This window comes from Acipenser ruthenus, chromosome 5 (genome assembly GCF_902713425.1).
Source record: "Acipenser ruthenus chromosome 5, fAciRut3.2 maternal haplotype, whole genome shotgun sequence".
NCBI lineage: Eukaryota > Metazoa > Chordata > Actinopteri > Acipenseriformes > Acipenseridae > Acipenser > Acipenser ruthenus.
In genome coordinates, this window is record NC_081193.1 from 86,978,818 (window position 1) to 86,993,381 (window position 14,564).

Genomic DNA, 14,564 nt, shown 5'->3' on the forward strand with positions numbered 1-14,564 from the left:
TCTTATGAACCGCCGTCTTTGAAATTTTAAGGATGGAAGCAACGCGACGCTCACTGTATCCCTCTGCCAGTAAAGCCAGAATTGAACCCTTCTTTTCCTCACTCAAAACTTTTCTTTTCAACTCTTTGGGCATGGTCAATAGTTATTTTTTGATTCCAATTACTTTTGAGGTACTACTAGCACTGTTTTGCCATCCAGCTGGTCCTATTGCAAGAGGATAGTGATGACCACAGGAGTGGTTTTTATACTTTTCCTCGTTAAATAAGATTTGGTTCAGGTGATCCCCTAATCAGTACCTCATTCAGTAGAATGAGGTGTGCCTGTGTTGGAATTCAACAGACACTGGAATGGAATGGCTGCCATACATGTAGAGATGCTGATTTAAGAAAAATTTGCAGTGGTCTCTTAATTTTTTCCAGAGCTGTATATGTATGTGTGTGTGTGTATATGTATGTGTATATATATATATATATATATATATATATATATATATATATATATATATATATATATATATGTGTATATGTATATATATGTATATGTATATATGTATATTACATTTTTACTTTCTGATGATGTTGTTTTTCTGGAACCATCCTCTGTGTGTATTGATAGGCATTTCCATAGAATTTTGGATTTTGAATGCTTTAGTCTGGTTAAATTAGCATAAAAAAAATTGAAAAGTCATACAATCTTCTTTTTTTTTTTTTTAAATGGCACTTGGAGACTGTAGACATTTCTTAACCAGTTTCGAAACTGTCCGCTACGCTTTAAATTTTTAAAATAAACCACAATTAAATGTCCTTGTTTGTAAATGAAAGGCCCATTCATTGCTAATAAACACCAATTTATTTTTAGGAAGTATTTAACAGCTGACTTGGATTTCATGTTTACCTAATGCACTGGACCTCCTCGCCTGGTAATGTTTGAATTGGCACGACAGAATAACACATACAGTGTTATTATTAGAGTTGAAGTGATGTTGGTAGTAGACCTACCAATTATACAATTTTGGTACGTACTTATTAAACATTTACTGCTGTCCATTATTAATTATACCTGTAATTTGATATTTACTGTTGATAGAAGTGTGAATAAAACCACTTTAAGACACCTTATTTAAAGTCCAAACTCTGCAGCTCTGCACAGAATATCAGCAGTTTGTATTTACAGCGTGAGTTGGTTCTTTCCATGGTTCATTTATTCCACTTTCAGTAACTGAGTTATGTTACAGCAGCCAGCTTCCCGGTTTATTCTGGAGGTGGCAGTAAACACATCTAACCTTTATGACTATTTATTTTATTTTTATAGAGTTTATAAAAAATTGCTTTGTCAAGCTACAGTTTAGTGACAAAAAGGACATTTGCTGCTCTGTTTACTTTTTAATCTTTTTAAAAGTGTAAATTATAAAAAATATATAAATTGATCATTAATTCCCCAAATTTATTAAAAAGCGATGCAGTAACATATATAATGAAAGAATATTCAAAGATTTTAAATGTTATGTTGTTTCCGTGAATTATCTCTGTGGTGCTGCCCACATACGCAGTGTTATCAGACGGCAGTTTGTACTGTAGTTGTGTTTTATCTTCTAGCAGGGGATCTCTAGAACAACAATAGCGACACATTTTAAATATTAAGCTAATTATGTAATGTGTTTACTGCATGCCAACACTGTAGTACTGTAAAGAATCTAGCAGTACAATTTGGCAAGCTTCTTCGTGAAGTCTTGGTGCCTGTAAAGGGTTTTTTTTTAAAATAGTACTACTGAATGTATACAAGAGTTTATCCATGCTTTATTAAAAATAATTATAAAAAAATGGTACAATAGGTGCAAATTATTATGCCCAGCTTTCCAGGAAAATGAGTGGGATAATGTGGTTTTATGTTTTCAACACATTTTAACCTCAATTGACTTGCTCCTGTTCGCTGTGTATGCTAAAAACTGTCTGAATGAACCTGTAACTCTAGTGAAGTTCACCTGTAGTATTGCAATGAATTGGATGTAGATGTAGTATTAAATGGATGTAGGATTGAGTATTAAATGGATGTAGTATTAAATGGATGTAGGATGTAGTATTAAATGGATGTAGGATGTAGTATTAAATGGATGTAGGATGTAGTATTAAATGGATGTAGGATTGAGTATTAAATGGATGTAGTATTAAATGGATGTAGGATGTAGTATTAAATGCCTCCACCTGCCTGATCAGTCAGTATTTTATTTACCATTCCTTGTCAAAGTTTTTACACAGGCTGGGAGGGGCCTTGTTTCCGTTTGCTAGAGCCAGAATTCAAATGAACAAGAGCCCCCCTGTTTCTCTAAAATAATTTTCGCCTTTTACTCCACGGGTGCAGTCTTATTACAGAAGCGTTGAGAAAAAAATAAATACATAGAAAGATAGTTCAAGCTGTCATGAATAGTCTTTTTGAAGAGGGAGTGTAATAAAACAGGAAAGAGGAAACACAGTGTTAACCAGTTCCACTGGTCACATATTATCCACGTGTGAAATGTGCAGTGTATGATCACGTGTATATTGACGTGTATAATCACTTGAATCACAGTGCTGCAACTGGATTCTGTAAAAGAACGAGAGGAAGTACTGATTCCTCAAGTACAAATTGTGCCAGACAAAATTTAAGAACCCCCAAAAAAAAAGATTTCCTTAAAAGTTGCTTTTTGTATTTTCTGAATTTAGCAGGCAGGGGGTGGGGTCTATTGAGGGATTTGCTAAATCAATATGTTTTCCTTGATAACAGATGTTCTCAAGTGCCCTGTCATACTGTAGTTCAGCGCTTCGGGATTCAGGAAAAAAAGGCTGTGCAGAAAATTAGCTAGCCTCTCTAAGAAAAAATAAAAAATCCTCTTTTGCATTGGCAATATTAGCTTTTTAAAGATCCCATTGAATTCAAATGTACACAAAGGAGTAATTATAAAAGGGTTTCTTCGTGTTAAAATATGGTATTCACATGTCTGTTTTTGTTTCTGTTTTTTTCATCGTGGCTGCTCTTTCTTCAGAGTATCACCAGTGAAGCTGGGGCCTCTATATACAGCGTCAGTCCTGAAGCTGTGAAGGAAATGCCAGACCTTGACCCTAATTTGAGAAGCGCAGGTAAGCTTGTGTGAGTGTGTTCTGGTGTAATAGAAGTGTACTGCCCATTAGGAATGTCCTGACTAGACTGAGTCTAACGCTACATTGGCAAACGATGAACAGCCACAACAAAAGGAAGTATTGTTTCACCCTCTCGAGCTTTATTCAGAGAAGTGGAACTGTGTATTATTGATTTATTCATTGATTACTTTATTTATCAATCATGTTTTGTTGCTAGCTATCAATGCTACTGCAGCATTCCCTGAGTTTATCTTTAGACATGTATGTATGTAAAACTTTTTTTTTAAAAGCACTATTAAAATGTATTTTCAGATTTTAGAGCAGAGGTTTTCAACCTTTTTTTAAACTGTACCCTTTCTGTCGGGAGGGTTCAGCTAAAATACCCTTTACAATTTTTGCTCACTGAATGGTACCACAGTTGCAATAAAAGGCAGAATAATCTGATTATCACATTTTTTCCCCACTGTTTTTATTTAATATATAATTTTTCACAACAGTCTGGGACTGACAAACTGCTGATTTTAAGACAGAATACCAAACAGTAGGCTTCATTCTTAAAACTTAATTACATGTCTTTGGGTGCACAGAATTAAACGACAGTAATTAGGAATCTCTTTGAAGAAATTCGCTTTCTATTCGGCAAAGTCATTATAAATAATACAAAACAGTCTGCATTGTAAATGTTTATCACGTTACCATTTACTTCCTACCTCAGCATAATTGTGTGCCATTTAAAATGTTTACAATATCAAAAACATTAACCTCAAGATAAAACTATAACTAACAATGATAAACTTTTTTTTTTAAAGCCAGCATAAAAATGATCAAAATATCTGTATTACTTTCTGTCATTTTGCACTTTCTGTAGACGTGTTTTCTTCCTTTTTTTTTTTGCAAGTAAGAAATGTATCCATTTGAAACACCGAAAACATATTCAAACAGCCGCTATTGCTGTTACTAAGATGCAGTCGTGGTAATAAATAAAACAAAAGACTATTGTGATTGCTATTCATGTTTACCGGAGCACTTATATTTCTAAATGCAGAAACACTGCTTCACTGATACGACAAGTTCAAAACAGCAAAGATCACGAGCAGCACAGCGCTCTCCATAGGTACAATCACCAGGCGCCTGCTCCGCCCATATATCAGAGTGGAAATCCATGCAATGGAAGTCGTGCATACGTACAGGTGGAAAATGTGGACGTGATAGATTCTGTGTTTTTTTGTTTTTTTTTCCATCTTTTTTTTGCTAAACAAAGATAAAATAATTATACACAGTGATTTAAAGAATATATAATACCATTAAAAAATCAATTCAAGATCATTATTTTCTTTTACTTTTAATTTTTATTGTGCATTTCTGAGTCCTGTATACCTCCTATGATCCTTAGAAGCACCCCTGTTTTAGAGAATTATAATTGTATTATTAACCAACACAAAACACAGTAACAAACAAAACAGGCACAGGGACCAAAATAAAAGGTTAAACAAAACAAGCACACGTAGGCTGGACAATCGCCTTCGCTACCAGTGATCAAAATACACTTCACAGCACAGGTTAAAAACACCAAACTCCCTCGCAAAGGATGCTCTTCCCCTTTAATACAGGGGGCCATTCTCCAATTGGCACTCTGTTACCTAATCGGAGAACGGCCACACCTGTCAGGGACAGAATTAACCCCATCCCTGCCAACCTCACATTCCCACACACACTATTTATACAAGCAGGGCTTTTGCCCTGCCACAATTATAAATAGGTTACTACGTACTAATGGATAATAAGTATTATTTATATTTGAAAAGGCAAATACATCTTATGGATTGGAAAGATTTACCCATTATCAGTAGTTTTAGTTTAGTGAGGCTCTGGCCAGAAACTGAATCACTTCCATTAAATGTGATGCTTTGCTTTCTATATGTTGAATATACACCAGTACTACACTGCCATCCATTATTTGAAGTGTATTTTAAAATGTGTTAACATATGTAATCATTGATTGGTTTGGCATACCAACTCATGCCCTTATCTATGCTGACTCTCAAATTTCAGATGAAAATTGCCAGGGAGGCCCTATAAGTTTCCTTTAGTAAAATCACAGCAAAGTATAATAAAGCACAGTGAAAGCATGGTAAAGCATAGGCAAGCATTATAAAGCACAGACAGGTATGGTAAACTATATTTAATAAAACAAACAAAATCAAGGTGAACTATGGTAAATGCAAAGTATAACCATGGGGAAAGCATTGTAAAACGGAAAAACAAACTTTTTACAAGGGGGTCCCCAGTGGTACTCCAGTTTGGAGTGCAGGGTGACCCATGAGAGTGTGCTTCAAATCACGCTCACACGAAGTTGCTATACAAATTGGGCATTTCAAACTGAGTAGAAAAACGAGGGATACAATTTGAGAACTTGTAGTTGCCATACTGTCAATATCATAATTTTGTTTTTTCAATATGATCTCTAAAGCAAAGCCGTAGTCTATTGCATAGTGTTGCCTTGCATGATGCTGTGTGTTTTGTTACAGAGTGTCAGTCAATTGCTCTGATCCCTTCCCCACCCTCCCCCACCCCTTCTCCAGCTAATGAAAAGCAGCCATGGGCCACACAAACCTCCCAGCCAGTCTGCGCAGCCGTGCATATGCACAGAGCACCATCTCTCTCACAGGATTTAGTAACATGAGAGCCGGCTTGTATTTTATTAGCTGAATCGAAAGAACAAAACACCTTCATAATGGCACATTTTGAAATGAAATGCATGGTGCGTTAGCAGGATTTGGTATGGCTTGTTCTCCTGAGCACTGTATTTTGTCAGGGTGAGCCCTAGTTCTGCTAATAACTCTCGTAATGTGTGTTGTTTCACGGTGTTCTGCTTATTAAATACATTTATTTCTCAGGCTCGCTCTTGGCAATGTGTTTTCTTGCCATCGCAGAATCGGTGGGTGTTATTGTTAACAATGGTGGAATGTGGGGCTCACGAGTGGCGCATCCAGTAAAGGCGCTCCGCGTGGAGTGCAGGATGCGCCCTATAGCATGGAGATCGCAGGTTCGAATCCAGGCTATGCCATTGCCGACCGTGACCAGGGGTTCCTAGGCGGCGGCGCACAATTGGCCGAGAGCGACCCGAGTAGGGTGGGCTTAGGTCGGCAGGGCAATCCATGGTTCACAGCGCACCAGTGACCCCTGTGGCTGATAGGGTGCCTGTGGGTCTTCAGTGGAGCCAGTCAGATCTGTGTTGCCCTCCAGCACTATAGGTCTGATGGCTTTGCTGTGGATCCGCAGTGTGAATAATGATGGATTGGCAGGAACACGTTTCAGAGGGTTGCAGTGGTAAACCGGGATCAATAATAACACAATTGGCGATTCCAAATCGGTGAGAAAACTGGGGTAAAAATCATTGGAAATGCATAATTTTTTTGGAAAAAAAACCAGTGGTGGAATGTTTAAAAATGATATGAAGCCCCTGACATTGTATTGAATTGCTCAGGTGTTTTTGCTTCAGTGCGGAGGTGCTATTGCTGTGTTGTTGAATTTCGTTGACTACACATGTATATTATACAGTCCCTCGTATTGCCACACACCCTGGTCTACTTTCACATGCATGTCAGGCTCTTTGGATTTCTGAAATTACTGTTGGAATTGAAATCTCTTCAATTAATCCATTGTTATAGTGAATGCCAACCATGCACGCGTTCAGAAATATCAGTATCCTGTTGTCATTGTTATAATGAATGCATGCCATGCACGCATTCAGAAATATCAGTATCCTGTTGTCATTGTTATAATGAATGCCAACCATGCATGCGTTCAGAAATATCAGTATCCTGTTGTCATTGTTATAATGAATGCCAGCCATGCATGCGTTCAGAAATATCAGTATCCTGTTGTCATTGTTATAATGAATGCCAGCCATGCACGCATTCAGAAATATCAGTATCCTGTTGTCATTATTATAATGAATGCCAGCCATGCACGCATTCAGAAATATCAGTTTCGTGTTGTCATTGTTATAATGAATGCCAGCCATGCATGCGTTCAGAAATATCAGTATCCTGTTGTCATTGTTATAATGAATGCCAGCCATGCACGCATTCAGAAATATCAGTATCCTGTTGTCATTGTTATAATGAATGCCAGCCATGCACGCATTCAGAAATATCAGTATCCTGTTGTCATTGTTATAATGAATGCCAGCCATGCACGCATTCAGAAATATCAGTATCCTGTTGTCATTGTTATAATGAATGCCAGCCATGCACGCATTCAGAAATATCAGTATCCTGTTGTCATTGTTATAATGAATGCCAGCCATGCATGCGTTCAGAAATATCAGTATCCTGTTGATAGTAACATTCATACCTGTTTTATTTATATATCTACAGTAAGTAATACATGTGAATGAGCTGCTGTAACATGTTGTTGCTACTGTAAGCACTTCCTATCAGAATTGATGTTACTATTATAATAAACCTACATTAGCGAGAGGTATGTAAAAGAAAACCTCACACAGTGGGGTGACTTTCACGTAAGGTTTGAATGTCATCCCGAATGTGCTAATTCAACTACAGCACTTGTGTATGGGTCTATAGTTAAGAACATTTGTGCCAATATTCTTTTTTTCTCTCGCTGGAAAACCTGATTTTTCTTTCTTTAAGAGAAAGGAAACAAAGTTAGAAATTTAATACGATAGAATAAAATAAGTCCTCCACGGTAGAGCATAGATTTGACATGACTGAGGCTTCTTGACGGATGTGTAGATTGTCAGCATTGAATGACCAGGAGATGAGTGAATGATGGCTAGTCAGGAAAGGGCTGCTGAATAGAGGAGTCCCGTGGAACTAAAGGTCACGCAGCACAGCTTTGCCATGCATTGTCAAGTCCCATCTGCCTGTTCCTGCACAGTTTACTGGAGTAAGGTAATTCACTTCTGCAAAGTAACTTCTGCAAAGTGCCGGTGCTCCGCGTTGTTTCCCAGACGACCCTCCCCCCCAGTGTTTTGATCTATTTTCAGAAATTTGAATCCGCCCAAGGGGTGTGCGTCTGCTATAAATACAGATGAGCAATTCATCATTTCTAATACCTGGAAAGATTAACGGAAGGAGACAGGTTTTTTTTGTTTCTTGTTTTGTTTTATATATATATATATATATATATATATATATATATATATATATATATATATATATATATATATATATATATATATAAAGCAGGACATAGGTGTTTTGGAAATTGGGTCTCTGTGTAACCTTAAGCTATTGGGATTGTTTTTAAAGGGTAGTTCTTCCCATTGGCCTTTGAAAAGGTCATTTTGTAGAAAACTTTCTTAATGTGATGAACTTGTTGGATGCCTATTTTAGTTCTGTCTGTACCCCACTCAAAAGCGGATGGGAATAATACTGCAGAAAGTTCCTGTGTGTTTTGTTCAGGCTTATCGTAGCAGTTTAGAAGACCAAAAAAAACAACTGGGTAGTTCCGTGGCATTCCAATTGCTAGAATCCCATTCTTTCTTTCTGTAAAAAACATTTTCAGTTCTTTGGAGAGAGAAAAGCTGCCAAAACCATCATCAAAAAGTTGGCTCCTAATTTGGCATGTTTTTTTCTGAGCTCTGTTTATCCAAATAAAATCATTTACCATGGCAAATGAAACATAAACAAAAACATAAAATGAACTAATACTGGGCACAGGATATTCAGTGTCTCCAAGAACACCACATTCCTGGTTCTTGCTGATGAAATGAGTTTAAGAATGCTCCTCAATCTGTGTACACAACAGAGCGTTACACACACATGCACACACATACATGCGCACACGCACACACGTAAATAACACAACTCTGGGAATAGTGGGGGGTTCAAAAATGAATCACAGAATCTGATAATAAAGGCGCTCTTAATTCCCAAGTAAATCCCCACCTTTCCTCAAGATTGGAAGTGGGAATTTGGTTGCAGAGGTGGCATTCTCGGACAGGGTGGCACGGACATTGTCGCAAAATTGCTGGTGGTGCTGGTGTGTGGATTTACTTTGGGTGATGCACCTCACTCACAAACATCTGTTGCAACTTCTCTACTTTACTTGACTATCATCCTGCTCTCCATTTTTTATATGTGTGCTCGGTTGCGGAAATTCCTGCTCAAATCGGTTGAAAAAGTATGATTTAAAGCTATAGGTGATATGTTTTAAGGGGTTCTGCGTGAACTAAAGAAAAAGCATCGTTCTCATGCACAATAAGGACTTATTTTACCGTCGGGATATATGAGGATTCAAAACAGTGTTGCAAATCCAAGTATCTGGAGATTACCCTGAAGAAAAATGGGCTACTGTACTTCAATCGGTATCTCTGCCAAGAAGGTGAAATGGAGGTCAACAGGATAGAGCACTTCCAGGGCACAGGAAACCAGAGCAATCGATCACAGAGAGCAGCTTATTAAAGATCTCCTGTTCCCATGGCGATTTCTTTTTTGACAGCCTATAGTGACCAACACAGTGATGGTGCAGTATTCGTAAAAACAGAGATGTATCTGATTTGGAAATGCGATTTCTGTTTCTAGAATAATAGTTAAGTTGTATTGTTCCTAATACACCACCCTCTTGATATATCGCGGGTGTCGGTTGTACAGTATTTGTTAGCCTGTTTGTTTTTCTATGCGTCTCCCTTGTTTTATCGGGGGCGTCAGGGTCCAATATAAATCCTCTGCGCAACCTGTTTTTTCCTCATTTTTCGTATAAAAAGCAGTACTCCATTTGAATTCGTACTACGGAGGCTATTTGCTTCTCATCAACTTAAGTCTCCAATTAATTTCATGAATTTTCCTCTCCTTTCTCAAATGCCCAAACCCGTTGCTGGAAAGAATCCATTCCCAACATAGGAGGCTTGTTGCTAGGGAGCTGACGTCACTGCCCTGTGACTTTTACTAGTGCATTGCTTAAAAAAACGCTACAGCAAGTAGATATTTAATTAGCTTTGTCTTCTTGTGCAATGCATGTGTATATGATAACAGTACGATATTAATGGTTTGTTTTTAATTATTCTCTATATTTTAGTTTGTGATGTGCAGTACAAAATAAAACGAACAGTAATTCTAAGTGAATAGTTATCTATGTATAGTGCAGCTAAGGCATGCACAGTGGGGGGCCAACTCCAGGACCGCGATATAGCCGAATCCGCAGCTTAGCGAGGGGCGATATAACGAAGGGTAGGTGTAGTTAGAAATATATTTTTTTTTCTGACCCTATGGTTTTAGTGTCTGGACCCTCTTGTTTCCCCAGTTTTGTAAGAATATTCATTCATTCAGACAGAGTTTTACATTTACTGCATCATGAGAACCACTTATCCATTTCTGATGAAACTTGGTGCAACTCTCTGTCTGTCTGTATGTAATCTCAATATATATGTCACGCTGACTACTGTAGATGTACCCCTTTGAATATTTGTGTGTAATACTGATGGTTCAAGTTTTGTATTTAGCACCTTGGCAGGGAATTTACTGGATGTCACTGATTCATTATTTTCTGCAATCATTCAGACAAGAGCATGTCTTTTTAGATGTGGTATTTGAGAGCCAGGCCTTTCTCTATACACACCTCTGGTGGTAAGATGGGACTGGTGCACTTTTCCTTTCCACCAGTTATTTTTCCAGTTCAGGAGCAGAAACTATATAAATGCACCAGTGCTGGCAATGCAGGTTAAGGGAACTCAGTAGATGCCCTTGTAAGGCTAGTGTTAACTTGTCATTAACAGTCCACTAAGCTATCAGACTGTTGAATTACTACAATAAGATGTCCAGTATTATTGCTTGTGATTATATAAAATATCAAAAGAGTGGTGGTGTTTCTATGTCCACTGAGGTGTACAAGATTTAAGCAGTATAATTATTGGCTTTAGCGACGAGATTTCAATCCCAGTCTGCAGCACCCAGTGATTTAGTTAACTCTCTCAACTATGTGATTAATTAACTCTCTTAATAAATCCAGTGTGTTGTGGTTTGTATGTGGAAGTGCTAGTAACAGTGTTGCACCACTTGTTCTTCCAGTGTATGAAAAGCGTAAAATGTCATGCACTGGCGTCCAGTCTGTGGGCCTAAGGGTTGTGATTTGATACAAGAGGGGGTAATTTAATTTGCTACTGCTACAAGAAAAGTCTGTCCCTTGGGGAGAATAGTGCCTGTTTACAGATGAATAACTTCAAAAGGGCTATCAGAACTTAGATCAACAGTCGGGTTTGTTGAGCCAATGGATGAATGATTAGCTCCGGGCTGACAAATACTTTGGTGCTGTGTTATCATTTGCACATTGGAGGTGGCTGCTTAGGAAGTACTTTGTGTAGAATGCCTTTTTTTGTGAGCAATTTCTTGTCTTCCTTAACATTGTGCTAGTTTGTGTGTTTGATTATAATGATATATTTATGTCTGAAGTCCAGCAAATCTATCTCTTCTAAGTATTCAGTTACATGTGCTTGTGGTTTATCATCAGTAGATGAGCAGAAGTGAAATACTTTAATGCAGCATTTCCCAAACTATTTTGGCTCCCGTCCCAGAGTAGTGAAGGTGAGCAGTGTCACAGAGTAAGGGCGCATATGTAAAAAGTCAGATGAATGAATCCTGTTTTAAATACCTTTATACACAGCTGTAATAATTACTATATTCACACAAGTATTGTTTTGAGATTCAGCTTTTATTAAGGAGCTCGCCTAAATCCTTTCTTTAGAAAGACCCAGGGTATTAATGCTTGTGACAGAGTAGCCGTCTGCAGGAGATCGAGTGACAGGCAGGAGATCGAGACGGAGGTTGAAGTTGATACGCCCCCCGCAGGCGAACAGGATTTATTTACATATCAACACACTGAACAGCTCACGTGACACTACCAGCAATTGCAGTGCATGGAGCACATACAACACAGTGTACGAAAACTTTGGTAGGATCTGCAATCTCTGAACTAATGTTCTCTGTTCAATAATAAACTAACGTTGCTGAAGAGGTTGATCATGGTGGCTAAATGGTTAGGGTGGATATGTGATGAGCGGATATGCGACGGATTACTGTATCATAGTTTTTGTTACCTTCTTATAGTCTTAATTTCATCCTTGTGTAAACATACCCTTTATCTATGTTATGGAAATAAAGCCCATAACACAAGGACATTTGTAATCAAACTGATAAATAAAAATAATCAGGAAAAAATAATGTGCGTCCCATATCTTCATGTGACAAGTAAGAAACGACAGCATTTTTTTTTTTCAAGCTCAGAATGGGTAAGCAAGATTTATCTTTGATAGCTCACTGCTGCTGTTCATCCATAAACAGCTGCTTTTAAAAGGGTAGCTTCACTTGTGTTTTCTGACAGGGCTGGGATTAAAAACTCCTTTTGACGAATTGAGCCCTGTCCTTTTCCAGGCTTCAGAGATGTTTGCTACACTGGATGATACTCGGATGAAGTCTTTCAACACCCAGTGTGTTTCAGTGGCCTGCAGCAGATGTCTGTAATCGTTGTACTTCAGCAGGTCTAAAACGCAACACTGGGGCCATGCCATTATTTTCCTCTACAGACAAATCACAGAGCAATTGCCCCCTCCTTAGTAAATGTATTACTTGGGCAATTTGCCCACAGTGGAAAATTGGGCCTTGGGCAAATTGCCCATGTTTTCTACAGAGTGTGCAATTTGCCTGCTAGTTGCCCACAGTGGAAAATACAGGCCACTGTATTTTAAAAATAGAAACAGAATACAGAGATGGAAATAAGACTCCCACTACATAGCAGTGTGATCCATTCCTGGGTTTACTGTGAGTTTAATAAGACACCCCCGAGCTTGTTACCTATGAACTGGGGCTAATCAGGCTTGTAGTTAAACTGTGAATGGGCGAAGCGTCTGTACAATAGGAGTCTTATTGCCATCCTTGGAATACATGAGTGTTGGACAAATTAAAATATTATGGACTCTTCATTAAAACAAATATGTTAAGAAACCCAATATCATTGTAGAACAGTTTAATTAATATAAAAAAATATATTTAATCAAAATGGTTAAATAAATAAATAAATAAATAAGTAAATAAAGTTAAATAAATACACAAAGTTCAAAGCTTTGAGAACTGAGCTCTGTGTCTCTATGTGAAGATGTTTGTACCATGAGTTAAGTAGAGTATTAAAAATCCAATCCGATGGTGCTTAATACATACTGTATATAAAATCACTCAATTAACATATGTTTTTCTCACTGTGTAATGAGGTGTAGCGTTACCATGGAGTGGCGGGGAGCGCATCTAAATCACATCACTCTTTGGATCCACCCTCACACAGCTGTCTGGGGAAAGCAAGCAAATGTGTTTATAAGAACTGCTTAAGTTCTGTAACTGTGTATGAGCACACCACAGGCATGATTTATTATTATTATTCTTTAACGTCGGAACATAGATTCAGTGATGTTAAAGCCGTCTGTAAAGGTGAATTTAACTGAGATGAATTTACAAAGCATACCTGTTATAATAAGAAGCAATATGGCAAGGTCATCTTGTAATTGGGGGGTGGGTGGGGGGAGTGGGTGCTATTGCATAAATAAGAATCACTATACAGTAATTTACAAATTACAAAAGCGTAATAGAAAAATAACTTTGTTCATTAACGTATTTAGGTGGCATAATTGCATTTGCTCCTGAGTGGGGTAGGTTGCTAATAACAAACTGTGTTACACATATCCCTCAAAGTTATGCAAAGCAGTGGGTTGATAGGACTGCAAATTCAGCATCTGATTAACAATTGCTTTTCTTCATCAAACAAACTCACAGCAGACATAGCAATATTGAATGATCAAGACTATATTAAATAATCTGACAAATGAAAAAGCAATTTGCATTTCTAACTGCTTGCAAGTTACTCTATTAGAAGAGTTATTAAACCGATCTTGCTGTACTGGGGCTTTAACAGGCAATATTTTACGTTCCATGTGTTGTATGAATTAAAGCAAATTAATCCGCAGCAGTTTACCAGCATTAAAGTAATAGGCTTTGCTTTGCATTGTACTTCTTGTTACCAATAAGCAATGTCTGACTGCATCTGTCATTTTAGACTTAACTCACAGTGCCATCCTATGGGCAGATGCTGCAGTTGTGGTTTCTTTGAAAGTAGAACACATGCCTGCAGGTGATTACATGGGGGTGGCCAGTTGTTTATTTAGTTTACCACTGTGCATGTACTGTATATATAAATGGGATTATAGGGCCCTTTACGGTAGGTTTGCTGGCTATTTTCTAGATGCCTTCCTCAGTCTGTTCATAACAAAAAAAAAGTGTTTTATATCACAGATGTCATAATCTGTATATGAATGAATAAATAACTACATATATCCATATTTCGATATATCCATATATCCATACATCCAGTTTGTTTTCAGTTTCCATTGGACATCGAGTACAAGACCCATTAGCTGAGCTGGTGAAAATGGACCCTAAACACATT

General features: G+C 37.7%; 1 pseudogene; it reads left to right on the forward strand.

The window, feature by feature from the left end:
- The first annotated feature begins 2,865 nt into the window (after positions 1 to 2,865).
- LOC117402854 (S1 RNA-binding domain-containing protein 1-like) overlaps positions 2,866 to 14,564 on the forward strand; it is a 52,063-nt pseudogene continuing 40,364 nt past the window's right edge.